We start from the raw sequence: 27,704 nt of genomic DNA, 5'->3' as shown, positions 1-27,704 counted from the left end.
CACGCACAGTCTGACAGATAGCAATGAGATTTTGCCATAAGAGTGAGTAGAGGCATTACCTTCGTATTCGCGAATACACCACAACTAAATACTGCCCCTCCAACAAGCGCGGCGGGCGGACTATTCGATTCGACCTGGTCATGTATGTTCCATGTGCCTGTTGTTGACCTGTGCTGGGTGACTCTTCGACTGCTTCAACAAAATCATCTCCATATACAGAGCCGTCACTTGATTCGTTTGTCCATCTCTTTCAGTAACGGTAAGTTCGACGTTTCGCTCGTCGTCAAAATCGTCGTAGGGATATTTTAGTAATTGATGGCTTCTTCTTTTTATCAGTCCTAGTCCTAGAGCATTACACTCGTACAATACGGATGCCAACTTTTTACTATAGTTGTTCGCACCCAAGCCGGTTTCTTTGGATCACGATAATCTCTAGTGTACACAACTTGTCGATCTTGAAACTTACCGACTTTGTTCGACTTTGAAATGGATTCATATTCTCCTGACGTCTGCGTCTGGTACGACTTTTCTTCAGTGCATCGAATCTAATCCGCATCTCTCTCCCGAACATAAGCTTGAAATCGCTTTCATTTGTGGCAGAATGTTTCGTGGCACGGTATACTTCAAGAAAAGACCACAAACGCGATGCTACTGTCTTTGTTTGATATTCTGGGTCGGAAGAAAGCTTGACAGTTATTATTATCAATTCAGTGCAAAACCGAATTATAGTCGCTAACGAAGTTGGATTTTTCTCACAATCCATACATTAAACCTAACTTCGGAAGTAGTGCGCTGTTTTCATTTGGTGATGTGCTATACAGCGCACTACTTCCGAAATTAGGTTTAACGTATGGATTGTGAGAAAAATCCAATTTCGATAGCGGCTATAATTCGGTTTTCTACTGAATTTATAATACTACATTCTCAGCTGCTCCTTTGGAACGGGCTATATAATGCTGTCCGCAAATGTTTAATTCCCACGTCCAAGCAGAAATTCTTGAATTCCTCCGAAGCGAATGCCGTACCATTGTCAGAGACTAGAGTGGAAATGGAACCAAAACGTGATTTATACTCACATACCTCTCGGTTCCTCATTTTCTCCTCCACCATATGTACAGAGAGCTGTTTGATTGGAACGGACTCACTAGCCAGCTTTCCATAGACTATATCTATGATGATCCTTGGAGTCGCTTTAGTGTAACTTATCAGTGGTAGACCTCGCATATGACCATATATTTTTTGCAACTCTTCATACTGCAACGTCTGCCCTTGCAACTGCAGCCTTTTTCCATCAATTCATGATCTGTCAGTTGTGCCATGAACATTTCGAATGTGATCACCGACTGTAAATTATCGGTTTTTGGTGGTCTTCCATACAACTTCCTAAGAGTTTCCATTACATGCGGTATAGAATCGGGTATTAACAGGCGACTTTTTACTGACTCCAGGGCGTGACCTTTTAGACACCGTTGAAGCCGTGCCAGATTCTCAGCGTTTGTATAACCACGTCATTTTTTCAAATCAATGGTTTCTCAAAGCCATTCTGGGTCCTGAACAACTGTGCAGAATTTGGGAACGATTGGTTGTTACCTCGCTTTCCGCATTGCGTTTGAAGTTTGTATGGAAATTAGTATGGGAGATCGTATATTTTTGCATTTCTACTTCTAGAGGTTTCAGTTCATCGTGAATCAAGTGGTACATTGCGTTAAAGTATAACCCAAAGGATGCCGAAAAACTTTGCTGAAGAAGGCAAGTTGCTGGAACGTCCACGAAAAAAGTTATAACGCTTCAAAGATTGAGTGTTCAAACCTTATGCAAAAAATCGTTCATTCTGCCAGCACTGCCGAACTACGTAGACCAAAAATTTAACTGAGTGTTATTTCAAAATTATTGATCTTATAGGGCTTTAGAGCTAATGGGAGCTATTCGGAATCATTTCACAAAGTAAACATTCCGACAAGAAGGAAGGTGGGTTTTTCCTTCGATAACCAGGTCGTCCGGTAGTGCTGGCAGAAACATTGATTTCTTGCATATGATTTGAACAATCAATTTTCGAAACGTAATAACACTTTTGTAGACCTTCCAGCTACGTACCTTCTTGGCAAAGCCTTTCGGCATATTGCAGACTATATGCTAACGTATTGAGTCACGTGATGGATGATAAATTGAAGCCGTTAATAGCAAAAATGTAAAAAAGTACGTTTTCCCATACTAATCTCCATGTAAATGCGAGGGCGCAACCATTCGAGCCCATATTTTGTACAGTTGATTGGGGTCCCAAAACGATTCAGAAAAACCTTGATCTCACTTGATCGAACGAAGTTTGCGTTTTTCCATACAACTGCGCCCTACTCTAATAACCCCAGGTAGTATTGTACAACAAACTTGAAAATAACGGCCAATCTTGTGGATCTTCTTGTGGATTCTGTTGTGGTTAGACGATCCCCACCAGTGCGTAAATAAAGCCAGAATAGCAACCTCTATCATGACGCGAACTCGCACAGGTCGTTGGTAAACGGGTTTGGAAAATGTAAACGCAACCTTCGGTGAATAGCGAGTTGGCAAATTTGGCGACCCGCTCCAACCGTTGCCAAACCATCCCACGGAAATATAGAGTAACGCATAAATAAAAAATGTGCCGCCTTCTGAAAATTGTTCGGTTATGAGTCATCAAAACCATTGTGATGGAGGTCAGTTTAGTTTGGATTTCAACTGATTGGCGGAGCTAGTGCATATGAAATAACTAAAGACACTATAGACGAATCCAAGTAAATATAAGAAGAAGACACACGACGGTGTTAACTTTGACAGATCCTACAGCGCAGCATAGGAAGATCGTTTTAAAATGCTTATAATAAATTCTAGACAAATTGTAATTAAAATCTGATTGATGTATGATACGGAAAAAGTTCCGAAGTTTATGATAGATACATTTTTGGAAAATATACAAAAAAAATGAGATAAGCTTCCAAATAAGTAATTCAGAACTTTTTCCGTATCGTACATCAATCAGATTTTAATTACAATTTGTCTAGAATTTATTATAAGCATTTTAAAATAATCTTCCTATGCTGCGCTGTAGGATCTGTCAAAGTTAACACCGTCGTGTGTCTTCTTCTTATTTTTACTTATTTTTACCACTTAATTGTATCCTGACAGATACGTATTTCGACCTCAACAGTAAGGCCGTCTTCAGTGTCTCGTACTTGACTCGACGGGGTAAGACATATAGAATAGGAAAAGGACAAGCCTGTGATCGTACCCATGACCTCCTGTTTATAGGCAGAAACTATAGCAACTAGACCACTGATCTTGTCTCCGCATTGGGCAACAATTCTGGTAATGAGAATCGATGTACATTCTAACTATACTTAGTACTACAACTGAAAGCATAACTGTTCCACGTTGATATGAAATCCATTTCGTTATGGAAAAGTTATGTTTGCAATGCAATCAATATTAAAAATAATCAGGACTTGAAAAGTTCCAGAATATGTATGTAATTTGAGAAAATTCCCTCGATTTTTAGGACAAATGTTGCTTTTCCATTATCGATTATCGAGTATCTCTTCACAAGCTTCAAAAAGAAGTCAGGGATTACAGAAATTTGAAAAAAAAAATTCTGAATGGTTTTATAATTAATTATTGCTAACTGCTAGGATTATAGAAAATGTTATGGATCTAGATATAAATCCAACAACCAAAAATTCGCATGATTGCCAAATAATCTGGTTTAGGAGCTCAGAATCCCTTACGTATCAGATTTAGAGCGGACTTCGGTATGTTTCATGTTTCTGGTATCTCAAATTTCAATAGAATTATTAAGGTTTGAAGAAAACTTTTTCCGTGGTCTTCTGATAATCGTGCTTTATCATAACTTCTAAAAAAAATATTCGCATATTTCAACAACTTCTATTTTACCTCTGTAAAAGGTTTAGAGTCTGAGAAATAAAGTTTGGACCTCTTTGAGCGCTTTAGGGATTGTAAAATGCCTGAGGTCCTGAAGAACAATCAGTCTATTGTTTTAGGATCCCAAAAACATCTATGATTATTGTTTGGACTCTGTGCTTTAAAATAACCTTCTGCTAACACAAAAATTCTTACCATCGATGGACTTCATATGTTCTTACCTTAATCATGGGTAGGACAATGCCTTTACTGTCCCACCCAGAAAAATGCATGCGTAGGACATGTCCTACCTGTCCCACCCACTCCCGGCGCCACTGCTTAGTGTTTAAGTGCATGTCGAATTACTCCGCTGTTTTCATTTGGTGATGTGCTATACAGCGCACTACTTCCGAAATTAGGTTTAACGTATGGATTGTGAGAAAAATCCAATTTCGATAGCGGCTATAATTCGGTTTTCTACTGAATTTATAATACTACATTCTCAGCTGCTCCTTTGGAACGGGCTATATAATGCTGTCCGCAAATGTTTAATTCCCACGTCCAAGCAGAAATTCTTGAATTCCTCCGAAGCGAATGCCGTACCATTGTCAGAGACTAGAGTGGAAATGGAACCAAAACGTGATTTATACTCACATACCTCTCGGTTCCTCATTTTCTCCTCCACCATATGTACAGAGAGCTGTTTGATTGGAACGGACTCACTAGCCAGCTTTCCATAGACTATATCTATGATGATCCTTGGAGTCGCTTTAGTGTAACTTATCAGTGGTAGACCTCGCATATGACCATATATTTTTTGCAACTCTTCATACTGCAACGTCTGCCCTTGCAACTGCAGCCTTTTTCCACCAATTCATGATCTGTCAGTTGTGCCATGAACATTTCGAATGTGATCACCGACTGTAAATTATCGGTTTTTGGTGGTCTTCCATACAACTTCCTAAGAGTTTCCATTACATGCGGTATAGAATCGGGTATTAACAGGCGAATTTTTACTGACTCCAGGGCGTGACCTTTTAGACACCGTTGAAGCCGTGCCAGATTCTCAGCGTTTGTATAACCACGTCATTTTTTCAAATCAATGGTTTCTCAAAGCCATTCTGGGTCCTGAACAACTGTGCAGAATTTGGGAACGATTGGTTGCTTCCTCGCTTTCCGCATTGCGTTTGAAGTTTGAATGGAAATTAGTATGGGAGAACGTATATTTTTGCATTTCTACTACTAGAGGTTTCAGTTCATCGTGAATCAAGTGGTACATTGCGTTAAAGTATAACCCAAAGGATGCCGAAAAACTTTGCTGAAGAAGGCAAGTTGCTGGAACGTCCACGAAAAAAGTTATAATGCTTCAAAGATTGAGTGTTCAAACCGTATGCAAAAAATCGTTTATTCTGCCAGCACTACCGAACTACGTTGACCAATAATTTAACTGAGTGTTATTTCAAAATTATTGATCTTATAGGGATTTAGAGCTAATGGGAGCTATTCGGAATCATTTCACAAAGAAAAAATTCCGACAAGAAGGAAGATGGGTTTTTCCCTTCGATAACCAGGTCGTCCGGTAGTGCTGGCAGAAACATTGATTTCTTGCATATGATTTGAACAATCAATTTTCGAAACGTAATAACACTTTTTGTAGACCTTCCAGCTACGTACCTTCTTGGGCAAAGCCTTTCGGCATATTGCAGACTATATGCTAACGTATTGAGTCACGTGATGGATGATAAATTGAAGCCGTTAATAGCAAAAATGTAAAAAAGTACGTTTTCCCATACTAATCTCCATGTAAATGCGAGGGCGCAACCATTCGAGCCCATATTTTGTACAGTTGATTGGGGTCCCAAAACGATTCAGAAAAACCTTGATCTCACTTGATCGAACGAAGTTTGCGTTTTTCCATACAACTGCGCCCTACTCTAATAACCCCAGGTAGTATTGTACAACAAACTTGAAAATAACGGCCAATCTTGTGGATCTTCTTGTGGATTCTGTTGTGGTTAGACGATCCCCACCAGTGCGTAAATAAAGCCAGAATAGCAACCTCTATCATGACGCGAACTCGCACAGGTCGTTGGTAAACGGGTTTGGAAAATGTAAACGCAACCTTCGGTGAATAGCGAGTTGGCAAATTTGGCGACCCGCTCCAACCGTTGCCAAACCATCCCACGGAAATATAGAGTAACGCATAAATAAAAAATGTGCCGCCTTCTGAAAAATTGTTCGGTTATGAGTCATCAAAACCATTGTGATGGAGGTCAGTTTAGTTTGGATTTCAACTGATTGGCGGAGCTAGTGCATATGAAATAACTAAAGACACTATAGACGAATCCAAGTAAAAATAAGAAGAAGACACACGACGGTGTTAACTTTGACAGATCCTACAGCACAGCATAGGAAGATCATTTTAAAATGCTTATAATAAATTCTAGACAAATTGTAATTAAAATCTGATTGATGTATGATACGGAAAAAGTTCCGAAGTTTATGATAGATACATTTTTGGAAAATATACAAAAAAATGAGATAAGCTTCCAAATAAGTAATTCAGAACTTTTTCCGTATCGTACATCAATCAGATTTTAATTACAATTTGTCTAGAATTTATTATAAGCATTTTAAAATAATCTTCCTATGCTGCGCTGTAGGATCTGTCAAAGTTAACACCGTCGTGTGTCTTCTTCTTATTTTTACTTGGATTCGTCTATATACAAAGATGCGAAATCTGATCCCTGAGCAAATAATTCGACAGGCAACCCTGAATGCGCAACACTGCTCATATTGCATAAAGTTTTCAAATTGGTGTAAGTGATTTTCCTAGTTTAAAAAAATGATTAGTAACGCTTATACCCAAGCAAATCAGATAGCAAATACAATATAAACAATTTGAGAGTCATTTTCTACCATTTGTAGGGGTTTATTATGCTACATTGATCCAAAAATATTACAACAATAATTCAAACATGTTTATTTGCGGAAGTTAAATTAGCCCTTACCAAATGTTCTGCGTGATTTTTTGGAATGACAGGTCTTCTGCTCGATTGGAATAGCACTGACAGTAAATTTAAAATTCCAATTGGAACATTTTCCCGTCTTTGTTTATAGTGTCTTTAGAAATAACCTGATTTTTTTTTTCCTGTTCGGGTGTGCCACTGCGACCAATTATTAGATCTATTGTAGCCCCGCATAGTTTTGGACTATTAAATTCTTGTCTCCTGTATGATTTACAACCATTCGAAACAATACCTGTACAACTGTACAGACCATCCATCACAACTATAAGTCTACACTACCCTGAATTGTTTTGGCAATACTGTAAATGGTATTTGACGAAATTACAATATGGAAAAAGGGCGGTTAAGTTATGTTACTATAAGAAAACGGCCATTTTCACGAACAAAATTTTCCACATATTATACAACAGAAGGTTGACATATTATCCTTTCTTGAAAATTTAAACATTATGCTATATTGTAGAGTTATAATTGAAGCATATAAGAAAAATTTATACTACGGTACCCCTTGCGTTTGATTATTGCTTTTTTTGTTCTCAATTTCTTTCGTGATACAATAATAACTGTTCTATATCAATTTGAATGTGCATATTTATATTAAAGATAATAAAAAATACGAAAAAGAAAACACTATATGTACAGAAATTAGAATTATGTTCGATCGAAGAAAGGGGCCCAAAGAACCACATGCACCTCGACGTAATCTTTTGAATAATCTCGAAATTTTACACCACAACTTCTTGTTTGGTGGTGGGAATACTTGGTGTTCCGTGCGAGTATAATACGTACTTGGGTAATCATAGCACTCATTTCGCTAGCTGTAGCAAAAGTCAGCGCGATCGCCCTCGCGATCGCCGTTGAAGATGTCCAGCCGAGTTTTGCCAAGGCCAGTTTGCGTGGCAGGTAGAAGGGAACTCCCAGACTGAACTACAAGTACGATCCATCTCCACCCGATGTTGTTAACCAGAGTTTCTGACGTTGAAGTGCAGGAATGATCACTTGCAGCTTTCTGGAACCTTTCCTTTATCGATAATCTAAAAATAAGAAGAGCTTGTTTTCTAATGGTTTTAATCAAATATCTATTTTTCTATTACCTCACCGAATTGTCCAGTACCTGGACTGGTTGGACTACCGTTGGTAGACTGGATCCATGGATACTAATCAGGCATGTGTTCTCTGTGCAGGTGAGCGATATTTCATAATGGTTTCCCGGTTTCAATTTTCATTTTGAAATATACTGATCCTAATCTGCAATATAAACGTCGTTCAGAAACAAAATCAAATTGTACCGCACCATAATACTTACTTCTTGCAATGGCCCGAGGTTGTATTCCGGATGCGGCAGCTTTGTCGATAATTCATCCGTGGAGCATCTGGTGCAGCCTTTTAAAAAAACTACGTTACTATGAACCTGCGTCTGCTCTAGCCTCTCGATCGCTTTCGGCACCAAATGGAACTTATTTTCGGAGAAATTTGGAAAATCGCAACTGCTCCGTAAAAATTGAATCGTTCGATGCAAAACCAACTGAAACTTGCTTGCTTTTAGAACTTGACAAGATACATAAACAAACTAATTTTGAACACGCACACATTCGTTAGATAACCATAAGGGTTACATTGAGTTTAATTTAGAACAATGCAGTTATTATAGTAAGCGTGGAATCTCCTTAGAACATAGAATAATAACTAACCATACTAGGACTTTATATGAGATTGTCACTATGTGGGAGTTTGTTTATATGCAGTTTTAAATGTTCCATTACAAAGAAAGGGAAAATGTAGAACATTTCGAGGACCTTTTGCTGTATATGGGAATTAACTGTTAAAGTTGATATGTCGTTATGCATAGTTCGAATTTAGACGGAGACTAAGGTCAAACTATAAAATAACAATGAACATAAATGTCAATATATGACTTATTTCCTGTTTAATGTTTAAACCTTATGTGAAACTGTTTTTTGTTATGCGGGGCGTTACCCGTATCCTTAGTGTTTAAGTGCATGTCGAATTACTCCAGTGCTATTGAGAAGCAATGCAGTATCGGTTTCGATACAGTTGTTGTTTTGTTTTCTCAAGACCACCATGACAAGGTCCTAGAATATCACTAGTGCTTCTAGAATATCACTAGTGAAACTCTTAAAACCCGGGATTTAGCTCTGTCTACAAGACCATTTCAAGCAAGAGAATTTGTTCAGTAATAAGAACTTCCGTGTGTTCCTCTCACTACCATTGTTCACCAGTTTAAGAAGATTTAGTACGTATTTAAACCCCTAACTCGATTTTTTCTAGCAGTCAGTTCAGCCTTGGACCGGGTACCGAGGTTTTTATACTAATTGCTTGAAAAGTTGCTGCTGCATACAGTTTAGCCTCAAACAAAAGGAATTCGAGTCTTTCAACTGTCGGCAAGGTAACATCAATTGTTTTATTTCTGAGACTGCTGTTGGTAGCGAGGACTAAATACGATGAATCATAATTACTGAACTTATTGCCCTAGCTAGAAAAATGGATTAGGCTAGGGCTCTGTTTGGTAGATCTTACACCGCAACACACTACGTCCAAGTGATCTACCGTGTTACGGGAAAAATAACCTGATAGGTTAGATATCTCGAAATCTAGACTTTTTAGAATATTGGCGTCTTCTACAAAGTTGTTCGGGTGGTCAAAACTAAAGACACTATAAACAAAGACGGGAAATGTTCCAATTGGAATTCCAAATTTACTGTCAGTGTCATTCCAATCGAGCAAGAGCAATGAAAATAAATACTAAGGTATGGAAATCCATATTTAGTGTGCGTGCCACTAGCGCAGATATGCGTATGAATTCCAAACTAAACTAGTCTCCATCATAAATGTTATGGCTACCCGAACAACTTTGTAGAAGACAAAATCTTTCTAAGTCTTATAGATCTCGAGATATCCACCTCACTAAATTATTGCATATAAGCTAGCGCCACCTAGCAGATGTGTGTCTAGCTAATCTAATAATCACAAAATGCATTACGCACATATTTATATAGAGATGAGTGACGTTTAGCGCTCGCACACTAATGTGGAATTCGTCATGTGTAAAAACATGTTTGTTTTCCTTCTGCTCATAACCTCAAAAATGATCGGGTCATCACAATGATTTCAAAAGAGTCAAAAAATATATGGAAATATACTCATTTTACCCAATCTTTGCTGAGTTGCACCATCTAGGAGTGTTTGTTTTCCTTTTATCGCCACTCACACATTCGGACGTGAGAATCTCAATTACAAAAGTTGGAGCGCGTTCTGAAAGATTTGAAAATAAATAATATTTTTTTCCTGATTTTATTTATTTCCGTGTTTGCCTCAATGGGCCTTTTCACGAGACGTTTAAAAACAGCTGATTTTATCGTCAATTGACAGTTCTTCTATGAAAGTGACAGCTTCGGACTTGCAGGCCTGTTCAGCGGTTGTAAACAAGTGCAGTCTTGGCAGTGTCACATGAAAAGGCCTATTGCACTTGAACAACCTTGATAGAAACAACCGGTGCGAGAACAAGTGCATAAATAAAATATGAACGCATTTCGTTCCTATACTAGACACTCATTTGGATACACATCGGTGGGGATCGTCTTAGAGGTGTGCGCCGCCGCCGGCAATTTTTGGCACGCCGCCGTCGCCGTGATTTTTTCATCGGCGCGCCGCCGTTCAAAATTTGTCACGCCGGTGATCAATAATTTTCGTCGCCGATTCAAATTTAAAGAAGTCTGCAGAATTTTTTGTAGAAATTTTGAAGATTCTGTGGAATTTCCGTATATTTTCCCGATTGATGTGGGCTTCGTGGCCGTGCGGTTAGCGACGTCAATCGTCTAGACGCATGTGCTGTGGAGTGTGGGTTCGATTCCCGCCCGGTAAGGAGAAAACTTTTCGTAAAGCGAAAAGTTCTCCACTGGTCCACTGGGTGTTGTGTAAATGTCCTGTCCGTTGTCTCATGCTAGATGTTAAGTGTTCAGTCTATGCGACCCCTAGTAGAAGACGGTGATTCTGTCTTTTTTTGATCCCTAGAACATCACGTTCAAACTCCAGAGTTTTTTTTCGTGTACTAATGATGTCCTTTAAAATCCTATACAATTTCCCGTTGAAATTTTGAAAATCTCTTCGTTAAAACAAAAAATTTCGAGTGTAGATTTCGAAATCAACGGAAAATAATCGTTTAACAAAAAGCCATATTGCCGAAGGACATAACCCAACAATCCGTTTTGCAGAAAGGACGTTTCCGGGCCAAATGGCTCTTTCTGCCAAACGACCATTTCTACCAAACTGCATTTTGGGTCTAATGATCTATTCAGTCAAATGGCATTTTCAGCCAAATAAACTTTTAGGGCAAAAAACTTTTTCTGTCGAATGTACCTCTCGGCTGTTTTAGGGCAAACAGCTTTTTCGGCCGCAAATGTCTCTCGGCTGTTTGTCGCTTCCGGCAAAAGGTCATTTTCGGTCAAACCATTTTCGGCCATTTCGTTCGAACGTTCAATTCGGTGCACAGGAATTTCGCTAGATGACGCGTTACTCGGCCAAGTGGCATCCGACTAGATAGCTTTTCGCCGAATGACTTTCGGCCAAACGACGGGTAGGGCTATTGGTTCGAAAGCCCTAAGACCGAAAGGTGTTTGGCTGTATATGTTACTTGAACGAACAAAACATTAGACCAAAACCCATCTGACAAAAAAAATACCGAAACGTACATACGGTCGGTTGGAAGAAAATCCATTTCGCCGAAAATGTTATTTGGCCAATCGGTGGATATTTTTGACCATATGTTGAGCCAAATGACATTTTCGGCCAAGAAAATTTTCTGCCAAACAAATATTCCGGCCAAACGACATTTCGGCCGAAAAGCATATTCAGGGAAGAGGTATTTTTCGGCCATTTGTCGCTTTGGCCAAATAAAATTTTTGGCCGATCTGTTTTCCGCTTCTTTTTTTGCCTTTATTATATACAAAGTTTACGTAATTATCTTACCTTTACATTTACCTTTACCTCGTCGACTCAGCTCGACGAATTGAAATGAAGTCTGTATGTGTGTATGTGTACAAAAATATGATACATACTTTTGGTACTAAGTATTATTCGATTTGCTTACAACAAGCGACAATCTATGTGCAATGCGATCTGGTTGTTTCCTACTGAAAATTGACTTTAACGGCCATTGCGTTCCAGATTTTTTGTTAAGGAAAAAAATCCAAAATAATGAAAACGTTTTTCTGAAACTGAAATGAATGAATGTTTTGGAGAAGCTCAGAGAATTTTCGAAAGAAGTTATCAGATTTTTCCGATGAAGTTCGAAAGATTCTCCTGCTGAAGTCTTGGAAATATCCCGAAAAAATGCAGAAAAAAATTTAAAGAACGAACAAAAAATCTCCACGCCGATTCACGCCGCCGCCGGCTAAAATGGCTTTCGGCGTGACGAACGCCGCCGCCGTCGATTCTTATTGGATCGGCGCACACCTTGTGGTACCATCCTAATCATATACGGATAGTGCGCTGCAACTCTTATTAATGATACTCGCTGATTGTCAGCTTGACGTATACCAGTGAAGGACGGTAATGAAGCCGATATTTCCGCGTATGGTACAGTGTTTTTGACGTAAACTACGTCTAAGGGGAAGACTCAGATACAGGGTGTAGAACCGAAATTTCCAAATTTGAGACCGTCACGAAATTAGGATAGATTTCAAACGCTAATAGCGTCTTTATCTTTCGATGGATTTTCGAGATTTGCTTATCAATAGATTCGGAAACTCTCCAGCAATTTGCCAATTTTATTGATACTATTGATTATCAACGTTAAACTATTGAAAATGTTATTTGTTTCCAAACCGGGTGAAAAATTCAATTCTGTTCATAAATCCGTAACACGGACATCAGATTGTAGTAAGGTACGGGGCTTTTGATCCACTGCTTCGTTTTCCCTGTGTATAAAAAGCCCCGTGTTTCGCGTGCGCGCATCATTTTCATTCTGGATGTCACGGAGAACGGACCAGCGCGGTTCCAACGATAACGCCTGTGGTTTGGTCTGTTGTGGTAAAAACTCATGGACGATTCAAATCAAGCCCAACTCAGCACCTAAAAGTCATGGATGAGTTGAATCATCGTATGTTTTCTGTATGTATGTAGAATCACGAGCGCGCGTCAAACGTAGAAGCTGCAAAAATGTATTCGCATGGATGACTATCTATACTAAAATTATAAGTCTTTCTCTGAATCGTGATTCTACTACCGACGAAAAACAATCTGCCATCACCAAGCAATTAAGCACAGACAAACAGACATAACACTTGACAAATTTCCATCGTTCACTGATTTACTGGTCAATTCAAATAATCATTGGTTGGCCAATCAATCACACGTGGCGTGCGCATCGGATTTGCTCCAGTTTGCCGTTTGCACATTACCGCCATCTGGTTCGTGGTTTGCCCAATTAACTAAAATCAATAGATGTCGTTAGTGTTTAAACGACGATGAATTTGATGAGTGAATGTTCAATGTGTTATGTCTGTTTGTCTGTGAAATAAGTTTTACTTTGATCAAAATTCATCTCGCCTCAAGTTGTGACTTAAGAGCTACTTTCATTGATGGTAGCCAATCGTTAGTAGGGGAAATTACGGCTTTGGCAGGTTTTGTTCTATTATTGTCAGGGGGGTTTTCTGTAACTAATTATGCTCGAATTTGGCCTAAACATTCTTTGCATATCAAAGAATATTGTGGCCAAATTTCATAAAAATTTGGCCAACAAAAAACCCCTGACAATAATAGAACAAAACCTGCCAAAGCCGTTATTCCCCCTACTTCATACAAAAAAAAAATAATCTGAGCGCTGCCGGGAATAAAATTTCCGGTAGGGGTAGGAGCTCCGCCGATGCCGAAGGTGGTACCACGGTCTGCTCTCCGCGACATCTCGAACGAAATGGCTCGCGCGCGCGGAAGAGCTGCATTCTTGTAATCAATAAAGCAATTCATGTACTGTGAGTTTTGGTGCTCCATGTGACGCCCACCGAAGGATGTCTTTTCTTGTCTGGACATTCAGCAGTTCAACTATTTTCCTGCCGTTGGTGTATGTTTACTGGTCAGTAGCACACCGTCAGAGCAGTTCTCAACATCACTTTCAACGGACCAACCCGACAGACGTCACTTTGGAGAACCACCATTATCAGAGATATCATCTAGGTCATAGCTTCCCAAAGTAGGGGGGTCGCGACCCCCTTCCATAAGATTTACACAGGCTGGGTGGTCGCGACCCACCACTTTGGGAAACTATGATCTAGGTGATTACATTCACCGGCACGCGATGAACATCACTTCAAATGGCTTCATGCCAACAGAAACAAACGGCCCTTTTTCAGGGCCACCAAATATTTTGGTAGTAGAAAGATTGTGTTGTGATATGTACTTGATTTTCTGATATCCCATTTTATATTGTTTGAGTAGAGTTCACAAAATCTGTGTAAAACCATGTATTCAAACTGCACTCGTCAATTCATCTCTGAATCTTGAGAAAAATTTCACTTTTCACCGACACCAGCCAAACCAATGAAGACCCCACCATATAGTGAAGAAATTTTCAGCCATCGTCTGCGAATAAATTTATTGCAACGTCTCTCTCCGACAAACTGTGCAAAATGGAATATGATTGCGTCGAAAAGTAAAGTTCGCAACATTCTGACTTTGGATTTGTTGTTATTACTGATTGGAAATGCGTATTATTGAAAACAAATTGGACTATTGAAAATAATTGGTTATTATCATTGCACCAAAAGGTTTTTCGTAGTTTACGTCGGGCGGTCGTGTCTTGCACACAACCCTTCTGATTTTTTTTGGAGCTTGCCCGATTAATACTAATGACACACTGGTGGTACAAGTACCATGGTACAAAAATCTCGAAATGAGTGTCATATCTATTATTGTCTTCATCAAAGATAGTCTTGGAATTATTTTCTTGTCACCTTGTATCATGGTACAAATACCACATCACTATGGGGAAAGGGGTGGCCATTAATCAAAAAATTTACTATCTCCAATTTGTCTAATTTATATATTATATGAAAGTATATACCCTAGATAAGAGAATCGGAAAATATTGACGCGCTATGTTTATTCTGTCAAAAGATATGGGCTGGCGAAGTGAAAAAAGCTGATAAAAATAAAAAATCGTTCCTTACTTTGAAATGTATGTTATGAAGTCAAATTTTCTCCAAATATAAAATTTTATATACCATTTCAAAGCTTAAAACCTTAGCTTTTTGATAGTTTGGTTTTTTTTTGCACACGAAGATAAATATTAAAAAGTTGTAGAAGAAAAACTTCAATTATCATAATACTTCGCGACAAATTGGTCCCGCAAACCTAATGTCCCCAAATGTCCCCTCATCTGTACATGGGGGATTGAAATATAACCCTAGTACTACATTTTAGTGAGTGATTTGCTTGCGCATATTTGCGCTTTTACGAGAACGCTGCAATTAAAGTTTTCTTGAAAATTGTGGTCTTTATTCTCTACACCTCGTAACGATTAGAAAATGAACAACATTATTACGAGAAATATGGTTGTTTGCTATTTTATGCATGCTGTATTGGAAACAAACAAAAAAAAAATGCCCAAAAAAAATTGAAAGGAATTTTTTTTCGTGGTTGACATTTTTTGAAGGGTTAACGAAGGCCCTTAAAGGGTTAAAAAAAAGTCTTGAATATTCCCTCACATAATATATGTTGCATAGAAACAGTTTTCATTGAAAAAATATTTTTGGCCGCCCATTTTATGAGAATTCCCCATAGTGCACATGTGTGTCTTTAGTATAACATAACCGATCGTTAAGCAGACCCCACACGAGGCACATATTGACAATACTTTTTTCGTCAAACTTTTCATCAAACTTTTCTTCAATATTTTCACTGATTAGCCGGCATGGCCGTAGCTGAAGAAAAACTCATTTTTTTCTTGAACTAATACGAATCAAATAGCGGTATAACGCACAAAACACGCACACACTCAACCGTCATCGACTCCTGTGGGCAAACTGCGGGGAGAGGATCACCCCTGAAATGAGATGTAGTTCTTGAAGCCGTCTACCGATTGGGTGGCGCTAGTGTTGCCCTTCCCTATTTTAAGCTCCGTTCATACTGCCTTGAGAGAATTGGCGATTGGCACTTCAATGTTGCATGAAGAAGAAGAAGCAGAAAGATGATAATCAAAAATATTCGCACGGGAAAACATACGAAGAAATTTTTGAAACTCTCTCTCTTTAAAATTCTAGAAGCAATTTAATCAAAAACGGTAAGCAGTACGAGGTTAGGCTTGTTTTCTACTGCACAATAAACACAATACCGTGCTGTGCCCTTATTCCGTTCACCTAAGACAATGCGCTATGTCTAAAAGCTCTAAAAAATAGCCGTTTAGTATTTTGAAGCTGTAATTTCGCTACATAGTGTCATTTGCTATATACAATTGAAAATAAAATATGTTGGAATGCATTCATAGACTTAGGCTCCACTAGTGAAAAAAACATTGACAAATTATGTGGTCCTAATTCCAATCATCTGAAATGGCATTGTTCCTAATTCCGTTCATTCGTGTTCCTAATTCCAATCACCCGAAAAACATTTGATTTCTTGAAGATGCTGATACCAGGCATCATTTTTCTCACAAATCCATCTTTTCATTTATTATAATATTGCAAATAAAAAGCTTAAAATGTAATTTCCTTCCAATTTTGAAATACAATGAATGATTTTCCTTAGTATAGCCAAGTTGACTGTTTTTTCGTTTGTTTCACTTACCATTCGAGATATATTTAACATGAACATTGATGCTAGCTGCCCAGTTGCATCAGGTACCACAGAGAAGGCCAGATACTATTCCTTATCGAAGTTTTACACCTTATCCTCAACGTAATTTTGACTAGAGCCTGGATACTAGGCCTTTAATTCTGACCTGAACCTTCCAAAACAATGTCTGTTTGTTTGGAATTGTTCGTACCACTGTTTCGTTGAAATTGAATATTCTTTATAGTTCCGGTTCTTTATAGTACCGGATAACCCTACTTCTACGAAGTATTCACGAATTTCGGTAAAACATAACCTTATTTGCAGCTCAGAGAGGGCAGTGTTTTTTTTTATAGAAATTCGCCAAGAAATTTCCGGATAAAGCTTTTAAACAAGAACGCCACAATTATGGATTGTGCTGTTTAAAACTGTCCGTATTCTCCGGAAACCCTTTCTTAACATTGTCCAGCATTCACTTTAAAAATCATCATTAAATCATTAACTGAAAAAACTGTATTTTCCCGGCACGAGTTGAGAAAGGTCCCATAACCTGTCGTTAACGGAATTCCTTTCGGTCTGCCTGCTTGCGGGATAGAATTTCAAATGTTCACCATTTACCACTCATATGGCTTCATGTACGATAGCTTTTCTTGCTCATAGATTAGATTATCAAACACAAAACTTTCGGAATCCATCCTCCAAACCCAATGAACGGAATAAGGAACGAGTAGATTTAGATGTACCCTTATTCCGGTCAAGATATTTTTCACTTTTCAGCATTTTCTATCGGGAAAATACAGGCAAAAATTGGGCTATACGCTATAATGCTACCTGTTTTGTCTTGTTATGCTGCTGTGTTTGAAATCCAGGACAAATTTTCACTTAAAAATGCTTAAATATTATGACAGACGTTCTTAGCAAGTGGGTTAATGAAAACAGTCAAAATGGCGCTCGTAGTGACGACCAACAAATTTTGTTTAAATTTTCACTATTAATCGCTAAAAATGACGCTGGTTTTCATTTCATTTCATGCATACATAACCATAGAAAAGTATAGTTTGTAGACAAAAACTCTTTATTATTTATCATTTTGTCTTGCGTGAACGGAATTAGGCGCTGATTGGAATAAGGGCACAGCACGGTATTTCAATTTCAATTTTTACTCTGTGATATCATACTTGATACACAGCTGGGTGCTGCGGATAGAGCCACTTTTCTGCGCTCAAGCGAGTAGAGGGATATTTTGAAGTCACTCCCACAAACAAAATTATTTTGCAGTTACTTGGCTGTCAAACATTTCCCGCTCTTCGAATTTCTCTTTCCACGCTGCATGAGGGCGAACAAATGCGCTAGACTCTACATGACTTTACGATTGTTAACATACTTTCATGCTCCAATCAGCTGCTGAATCTCGTGAAATTTCGTAACGAGTGCTTTTCAATTGCATTCCTACTAATTTTCCACTCGAAATATAATGTGAGAATATTTGTTACAAAGAATACAAAACTCCAACAAAGTTTATTTTTATTTTTTCCCCAAATAATAACAATACTTCTCAATATTAGATCAGAAACGAACATAACCACAATCTTCAATGTTTGGCTCCGGCACAATAGAAAATTTTGGCTTCAGTTTGACAACCAAATCGATTCTATCCGTACCACCCAGATACACAGTATAAGAAAAGTCCAACCCCGTACTGCTTACCGTTTTTAATTAGATTGCCTTTAGAATTTCAGAGATATCTTTGTATGTTTTCTCGTGCGAAATTTTTTAAATATCATCTTTCTGCTTTTTCTTCTTCATGCAACATCAAAGCGCCAATTAATCACGTCGAGAATCACGCAACAATGCAATACATCTCGCAGGCCTGGTAGCGGGTCACTTTTTAGTGACTTGGTCACTTTTTTCGGGCTAGTCACTAAAAAGTCTCTTTTTTCGACCTCAAGTCACTAAAGTCACTTTTTCTCGAAAAAGTCACTTTTTCAACTATTTTGAAACTATTGACTATGATTTTTGAATGATACATAATGATGTATCCGTCGGATGATGCTTTGTTCATGGCGGAAATGAAATTACGGATTTTGGGAAAATGATTGCTCTGAAACTTCGTTAGCCATTTTACTCGCTGCTCTTATTGACATTGCACCAGTAGCTAATTGAAGTAAAACACCTTCAGAATTTTTAAATTGGTATATGGTCATGCAAGCAGAAGCCCAGCCTATTTGGATTTTTTTACACTATCAGGCTTTCTACAGTAATGGAAGGTGAGAGGCTAGATCCTTTGGGAGACTTGAGCATATTTTTTCAATAAATTCTCTAGACAAATGATCGTTATGTGGCGAGTTATTTTTTGGATTGACAATCTTATTCACTCTATGAGGAGACTTGATCTCTCATTAGTCACACATAAAATTGGCGAGAAAATTCTAGAAAATATAAATTGTGCTAAAGCGGATAATTTTTTTGTAGATATAGGGGAACTGTTCCATTTTCCATCTCACTGAACATATATTCATCTCATCGCGAAACAAAGAAATACGGCACCAATTTCGTCGCTTCTTTTTGCTAACATGCGTGCTTACTGCTGAAAAAAATCACAAAAATTATAAACAAACCAAATACCTTTTCATTGCTTTGTTTTTCGTGAGACCAATATCGGAGCTATGAGATGAAATCCAGGAGCAGTAACCCTAGATGTAATGAAGGATTTGCTCGAAAAATTATTTATTGAGTAGTAGTCATTTAAAGGCGATTAGGACTCCCCAATTGTGAAGATTCCTTGCGCTGTCGAATTCCATAGCAAAAATCATTCATGAATACGCACTGCAAGTTGAAAAATCTGCGTATTTTGGAGGAAAAATATTTAAAAGTTCAGAGAGCACTTTCTACTTTCATTAAAGCAAGTTTTTGGAGAAGGAACAATACCCTCCGAATATTTTTAAATTCGACTTTTGAATGCACTCCAAAAAATAAATTATGTATCAATAACAATAACAGTTGCATAACAACAACATCATGCATCCGTGAAGCTAAATTATACATTTCATGGAGAGTAACAGAAAAATGTTTCATCGCAAACCTCGTGCTTAGAATTATAGGGCCGTAACTGCATTAATTCATTGCACTTCGTCGATGTTATCTTTTTATCAATGTAGCGAATTGCGGTAGTTTGCCGAAGATTGAATGGTTTGGTGTGATAAAGGATGATTGTATCTTGCACCAGACGCAACAATCACGGTTGTAACTTTGAAACAGTTGAGCTATTAACGAAACAAATCGATTAAGAGAAAACGATTAATACCCCTATGATTCTCAGCGCGTGATATTTTGGTAAAATAAAAATATTTATTTTTAAATCGATATAATGATATTTGCTTCTATGATTGTACTGCAATCGAGGGTAGATACAATAAATATGTAAGGAATCCCCAAAGTAATTTTGCTGCAAGAGCATGAGAAAATTCAATCTGTTTTTTCCTCCAAATATCCACTTCGATCAATAATTTAGAATTTTCCAATTATGATAATTTATACATTTTAAATGGCATAAATGTAAAAGTTTCCAATATGAAATATTGTGATTTTTTTTTAGATTTTGTTAGATTTGTTAGCTTTTGATAACTTTTGAATCGGAAGTCGAGCCCGATGATCCTGCATTATAAGCAGGAGGCATTTAATTCCAGGCTCGTTGTTTCGTTTCCTACCAAAACGATCCGTACTGTTGTTTCTTTCACACTAACACTTCCAAAAATTTCCCTGGCACATATGACGAATCTGCATCCTTCTTAAGTAGGTATTCAGCTAATCCAGTGATCGTAATTTTAACTCATTCTCACGAAAAGAGAATATTCCTTCACGCAGGTTTTTGCCGAGAAATCATTTTTCGGGAAAGAAACACAGGTCTTATAAGTGATAACCTTGTTTCGTTTACTTTCGTGGCGCAAACATTTGATTTGCTAGCAGGACTATTCATAATTTTGAGTAATCCTGGTTTTGACTGATATTTAGTAAAGTTTCCGTGGGATAAAAAAAAAGAGCGGCTAATACAATTTTACTTAGTAACTGAGTAGATAAAAGTTAACTTGCACGATTTTCGTTTCTCTGCTGGATTCGTTACGAGAGAGTGGTGAGTGAAAGATGTTCTCCGCCACAAATTACGAAAAAAGATTCTTTTTCGACCCAAAAACGCTTGAATTCGTCTCATCAAATTTGCAACTGAAACTAAAAGTAACTATTTGGTCACTTTTTATGCAATTGAAAGTCACTATTTGGTCCCTTTTTTCGTCAGCTTTGGTCACTAAAGTCACTATTTTGAGCGGCATTGATCGCTACCAGCCCTGATCTCGTTGAATATAATTTAACAATACAACACATGCCGCTTACGCATCCGACTTCGACATTCTGACTTCGTGTGTTTATTGCTTAACCGGCAATGTTTACATCCAGCACCATGTTGCAGCACTATGTTTTCGGGGCATTCCAGTTCGAGACAGCAACACGTACGGACGTGTTTTTTGCTCGCGCATTTTTTCGAAGTGTTTTTTCTCGTTCTTTCGCTGTTTACGTTTTCGCTTGTCGCGTTGGCGTTATTTTCTCCCGGACCCGTCATGGGAGACTCGGTGGTTGATTCGGTCGCTGGAAAAGTGCCTAAGCGCACTGCTCTTGGAGGCGCGGGTAACCTCCAAGCAGCTTTTGCAGAGCAACGTGTTCTCGCCGTTGCCGCTTGATGACGCCGGCAATCCGCCGAAAAGAGGAAGAAGCAGCAATCGCAGCTGCCGCAGGTGCAACCGGAGCGGAAGGAGAAGTGCCCGCCCGTGTTTGTGAAGGGCGATCCGCCGGATTTACGCCCAAAAATTCGCCAGCTGATCGCTAAGGGGCTGAAATGTACTTTTCGGCTCTGCAGCGAGGGCGTGAAAGTGATGCCGGCCAACCGGGACCATCATCAATCCGTCGTGGAGTTCCTCGAGGTCCACAAGTATGAGTACTACACTCATGACCATCCCGGCACGAAGCCGCTCAAGGCTTTGCTGCGAGGACTTCACGACATGAAGGAGGAAGAGCTCCAAGCAGAGCTTGAAAGTTGCGGACTGAAGCCAGTAGCCGTCCACAAGATTGCTCGTCACGACAAGGCGAGGAAATATCGCGACCAGCTTTACCTGATCCATCTGGAGCACGGCTCCACTACCTGGAAGGACCTGAAGCTGGTTGGCGTTATAAATTACACCGTCGTTGACTGGGAGCGATATCGGCCAGTGCACCGCGATGTCGCCACACAATGCACCAACTGCTTCAATTTCGGGCACGGCACCAGGAACTGCCGCATGAAGCCGCGCTGCAACAAGTGTGGCGAACCCCATCCGACTGACGAGTGCGACAAAATGGAGGTGGCAGATCCCAAGTACGCCAACTGTGGCGACAAACATCGGGCCACCACAAAGGACTGCCCAAAGCGAGCCGAGTTCCTGGAAATCCGGAAGAAGGCTTCCACCAGGACCATGCCGAAGAAGAACCGTGTTCCTGTAATCAACGAGGTGAACTTTCCAGCCATCCCTGCTCCCCGTCGTGTGATTCCAATACTCCCACCGCTACAGCCGCACAAGCGACTGGCAGGGGCAGCTGCATCGGTCCAAGCTCCAACATCGTCGGCACCATCCACCAGCGAATGGCCCCTGCTCCCTCCTGGGTTCCGTCGGCAGTCGGAGAACGAAGCCGTCCCACCGGAGGAATCTGCCCCGCTGTACACTCCGGAGCAACTGATGCCGATCTTCGCGCAGCTCGCCACTCGACTGCGCGGCTGCAAACCCGATTCGACCAGGTCTTCACACTTGGCATGTTCATCATTGAAAATGGCTGCTAGGGTTGGCCTGGTCAACAGGAACACTTGCTCGCTAAAAAGCAAAACAATTGAGCTGAAGGATATTCTTGAGGAGAAGGAAATGAACGTGGCGTTAATCACCGAAACGCATCTAAAACCGGAGGTGAACATCCCGGACTTTCGCGACCCCAACCGCCGACCAGGGGAGGTGGTGTGGCCATCGCTCTTCGCTACAACATGAACTGTCGTCTGCTTCCAAGCTTCCAGCTCAGTGTCATCGAGGCCATCGGTGTCGAAATCACCACTTCGGTCTGCACAATCGCGCTCATCGCGGCGTACTGTCCAACGCAAGCCAAAGCCGGCGATGGATCATCGGCTGCCCTTCGGAGGGACATCGTCAAGCTGACGCGGAGGCAAGGCCAGTATATCATTGCCGGCGACTTGAATGCCAAACATCAAGCCTGGGGCAACAGTCGCGGCAATCGAAACGGCACCATCTGGAGCAACGACATGGAGGAAGGCCACTACACGATCCTGAGCCCGGATTCCCCCACTCGGCTGAGTCGGTCCGGTGCCCACGCAACGCTCGACCTCTACGTAACAAACCTGAGTGACCACGTCTCGCAGCCGGTTGTATACCAGGAGCTCAGTTCGGATCACTATCCGGTGGTGGCGGAACTGGGCTCCTCGGTCAATCGGCACCAGCAGTTACGGCGGAACTACCACCGAGTGAACTGGCAGCGTTTCCAGCAGTGCGTCGATAACACCGTCGACTACGAGGTGCGTCCGGAGACGCCGGAAAGTATCGACCGCCAGCTGTGCGCTATCGAGGAAGCGATCACGGCGGCCCGAGAGCAACACGTACCGACGGCTCGGCAGGTAAGCAACTCCTTAAACATCGATACACTCACCAAAGATTTGATTCGATTGCGGAATGTCACTCGCAGGCAGTTTCAGCGTACTGGACTGCCTGAGCTTAAGGCACGCTGCAATCGAATCACAAAAATTATCAAGGCCAGAATGGTGGACCTCAAAAATAACGACTTCTCGAATAAGATCCGCACTCTCCCAGATTATGCTAAGCCGTTCTGGAAAATGACCAAAATTCTAAAATCCAAGCCTCGGCCCATTCCACCTTTGATCCCACTAGACAATAATGGCTCTAAGGATCGCTTGATAACTCCTGCAGAGAAGGTCGCTGAAATAGGTCGTCACTTCGTCAGCTCACACAATCTTGGACAGAACATCGTCAGTCCACACGAAGCAGCCGTCAACGAGCATGCTAACAACATCCATTTGATTCCCAACGACTTCTCGGAGGAGTTGGAGATCTCAGCTGACGAATTGACGGCCTATATCAAATCGTCGAAGAACATGAAGGCCCCAGGCTTCGACAGCATCCTGAATCTCGAGCTCAAACACATGAGTGCTTCGTTCTTTGAGCACCTCTCGCTGATCTTTAATCAGTGTCTCCGGCTTAGCTACTTCCCATCGTCCTGGAAGTCAGCGAAAGTCATCCCCATCCGGAAGCCTGGGAAGGATCCTTCCTCCCCCAAAGTTATCGACCCATCAGCCTTCTCTCAGGGTTATCCAAGCTATTCGAAAAGCTATTCATCATCGGTTACTTGAGTCTGCCGAAAATCTCAACATCTTGCTCGAGGAACAGTTTGGTTTCCGACGCGGTCGGTCAACTGTACACCAACTGACCTGAGTTACCAACGTCCTCAGACGGAACAAGTTCGTCTCGAAAACATCCGCCATGGCCTTACTTCGATGTCGAGAAGGCATTTGACAATGTATGGCATGATGGCCTGGTGTACAAACTACAACGCTACAATCTTCCCAGCTACCTGGTGAAAATCATCAACAATTACCTGTCGGCAAGGACATTCCGGGTCTCAATCAGCGGAGCGAGTTCCAATGCGCACAACATCGTCGCAGGCGTTCCCTAGGGCAGTATCCTCGGCCCCTGCTTTTCAATCTGTTCACCTCCGACATGCCAGAACCTCCAGAAGGCGGCATTCTGTCTCTGTTCGCAGATGACACATCCATCGTCTACAACGGTAGAGTGATCAGAGCGCTAGTGGCAAAACTCCAACGAGGCCTGGATGCCCTGACAGAGTACCTCACCAGCCGCAGGATCTGTAGCAACGCGGCGCAGTCCCAGGTCATCATTTTCCCCCCCTCCAACCCCCCTAAACTTGCTCCGCCTGGGGACTGTAAACTCATCCTCAATGGCACGACCGTGGGCCAATGAGGCTGGCTACCTTGGCTTGACCCTCGACAGCAAGCTTATTTTCAGGCAACAGGTTGACAAAACGGTGACAAAGTGTAACGTCCTGTTGAAACTACTGTACCCTTTGATCAACCGCCGGTCGTCATTGTCCCTTGAAAATAAGCTTGCTGTCTACAAGCAAATCATCCTCCCTGTGATCGAATATGGCATGCCGGTCTGGGAGAGCTGCGCTAAAACCCACCACCTCAAACTTCAACGGGTCCAAAACAAATTCCTGAGGATGATCCTCAACACCCCTCCCAGGACAAGAACATCCGAGGTCCACCGTCTGGCCGGAATAAAACCCTTACATGAACGCTTTGGTGAGTGTAAAGAAAAGTTTAGGGTCCGTTGCTTGCATTCGGATCAGGCTCCAATTAGGGCGCTAGTTCCAATCTAGGTTATCAAATTTCTTATTGTAAATATTAGTGTACATAGTAGTTAGGTTATCAAATTTAAAAAACACACCAGCGCCTCCTAAAGGCCGTCATGATTTATCATATTAACACTTAAATAACAATGTAAACATAAAAATTTAAAATTGAAGTTGGAGGGCCAAGCCGGCCGAGCACTGTACATGTAAAAAATAATTGTAGAACAGAAAATGAAACAATAAAGAAGAATTTTACTACTACTACACTATGTTTTCGGCTTCAGGCGAGTTGTTCGTGGATGACAGCCGTATCATGGGGGTGGAGATGATAGGAAATATTGAAAGGAATATCAAACTTTTCTGATTTCCCTCAATATTTACTTCAATATTTTGGGTACGCCCTCACACCATCAATCTTTTTCTTCAATAATCAAGAGTTTGTCAAACATTTTCCGTCGTGTGGGGTCTGCTTTAGGCCGGTCGCAATGCTGTTGGGTTTTGTACACTCAGACAAATTGGCTATCGAATATCATAATTCTGCCTTTTGGAAATTTGCCACAAGTTATGAGTTTAAAATTCAAAAGTATTCATTATGAAATAAATTTTCATGGTCAATACAAAACATAACATTTTCTAAAGGCATTTTTATGAAATTCCAATGCAGCATTATGAACGCTGTACGGTGGACATTAATCAATCCATAACCCTACCTTATGAATTGCAAAAGTAGTGTGTAGAGGCCATAATCACGCCTTACTTATGAATTTCGTAATTCTTATGAAACATCTTGATTAATTCATAATGCAGATTTAATAATTCATTATTGCATTTTCCTACATATTAATCGATTCATTCATCGATCCATTCATCCATTCATCGATTGGGGCCCTCCTTAGCCGTGCGGAAAGACGCGCGGCTACAAAGCAAGACCATGTTGAGGGTGGCTGGGTTCGATTCCCGGTGCCGGTCTAGGCAATTTTCGGATTGGAAATTGTCTCGACTTCCTGGGCATAAAAGTATCATTGTGTTAGCCTCATGATATACGAATGCAAAAATGGTAACTTGGCTTAGAAACCTCGCAGTTAATAACTGTGGAAGTGCTGAATGAACACTAAGCTGCGAGGCGGCTCTGTCCCACTGCACAGTGTTTTATTTCGTCATTTTCACGATCGAAATTCAAAAACTCGAAAAGTGTTGATTTTGGATATAGGGTTTGTTCACAGAAGTTTCAAGATATTTAGGAGCGCATCTTCCGATAAAAACAGTTTGATGATTAATCCCCTAAAAGTGAGTTGAGAAAATTATTTTTCCACCAGATTGAGATAGACACGTAGTGTCTTCCGCAAAGTTGTAGCAAATGTTAATACGAGCAACTTTGCTGAATATCCCGAGTTTCTATCACTTATATATAACAAACTTAAGTCGTTTTAAGTAAAAACCCCATTAAAATCTTATTTTTCATTCTAACTCTTTCCAATGATTTTTCCCATTTTCCGTCTCTTCTACAAAGTTGTTAAACAAGCAAAATTACATGTTTTTGCTGAACATTGTAACATTCCATCTCAATACAACAAAAGTTATCGTTAAATTATACATATTTTTAGATGTTTCTCCACTTGTGATTACTCCCTTAATTGCAAAAAGTCGCAAATTTCTTCACGATATGCAGAAAATCGCTTATTTCATTTTTATACTGACATTGAAAACTTTTGTCGACAAGAGTCTTCTCGAATGGTGTGTTAAAAACTTATAAACCTAAAAAAAATCATAATATTTGAATAACTTTTGTTTTATAAGAGATAGAAAGTTACAATGTTCAGCAAAAACATGTAATTTTAATGGTTTGACAACTTTGTAGAAGAGACGGAAAATGTGAAAAATCATTAGAGTTAGTTTAAGTTAAAAGAATGATTTTATGTGGAAATCCCTTAAAATCATTCTCTTAAATTAAACTAACTCTAATGATTTTTCACATTCTCGTTTCTTCTACAAAGTTGTCAAACCAGTAAAATTACATGTTTTGCTGAACATTGTAACTTTCTATCTCTTAAAAACAAAAGTTATTCAAATATTATGATTGTTCATAGGTTTACATGTTTTTAACACAGCATTCGAGAAGACTCTTGTCGACAAAAGTTTTCAATGTCAGTATAAAATGAAATAAGCGATTTTCAGCATATCGTGAAGAAATTTGCGACTTTTGCAATTAAGAAAGTAATCACAAGTGGAGAAACCTCTAAAATATGTATAATTTAACGATAACTTTTGTTGTATGAGATGAAATGTTACAATGTTCAGCAAAAACATGTAATTTTGCTTGTTTAACAACTTTGTAGAAGAGACGGAAAATGGGAAAATCATTGGAAAGAGTTAGAATGAAAAATAAGATTTTATTGGGGTTTTTACATAAAACGACTTAAGTTTGTTATATATAAGAGATAGAAACTTGGGTTGTTCAGCAAAGTTGCTCGTATTAACATTTGCTAACTTTTCGGAAGACACTACGTGTCTATCTCATTCTGGTGCAAAATAATTTTC

General features: G+C 39.9%; 1 protein-coding gene and 1 long non-coding RNA gene across 4 annotated transcripts in view; one reads left to right on the top strand and one right to left on the bottom strand.

Moving 5' to 3' along the window:
- Window positions 1–27,704, top strand: part of LOC134224752 (uncharacterized) — a 128,662-nt gene that overhangs the window by 1,291 nt on the left and 99,667 nt on the right. The window lies entirely within an intron of this gene.
- Window positions 7,338–8,876, bottom strand: LOC134221004 (uncharacterized). 2 transcript variants are annotated; one of them, XR_009982161.1, is made up of 4 exons: window positions 8,506–8,876; window positions 8,224–8,442; window positions 8,012–8,165; window positions 7,348–7,951 (listed from the first exon to the last, which is right to left on the bottom strand). It is a non-coding gene; the product is annotated as an uncharacterized LOC134221004 (long non-coding RNA). The 2 variants fall into 2 exon arrangements; XR_009982160.1 differs by having other exon boundaries at window positions 7,338–7,951; window positions 8,224–8,870.

This window comes from Armigeres subalbatus, chromosome 3 (assembly GCF_024139115.2).
Source record: "Armigeres subalbatus isolate Guangzhou_Male chromosome 3, GZ_Asu_2, whole genome shotgun sequence".
NCBI lineage: Eukaryota > Metazoa > Arthropoda > Insecta > Diptera > Culicidae > Armigeres > Armigeres subalbatus.
This window is presented reverse-complemented; position numbering and strand designations above follow the sequence as displayed.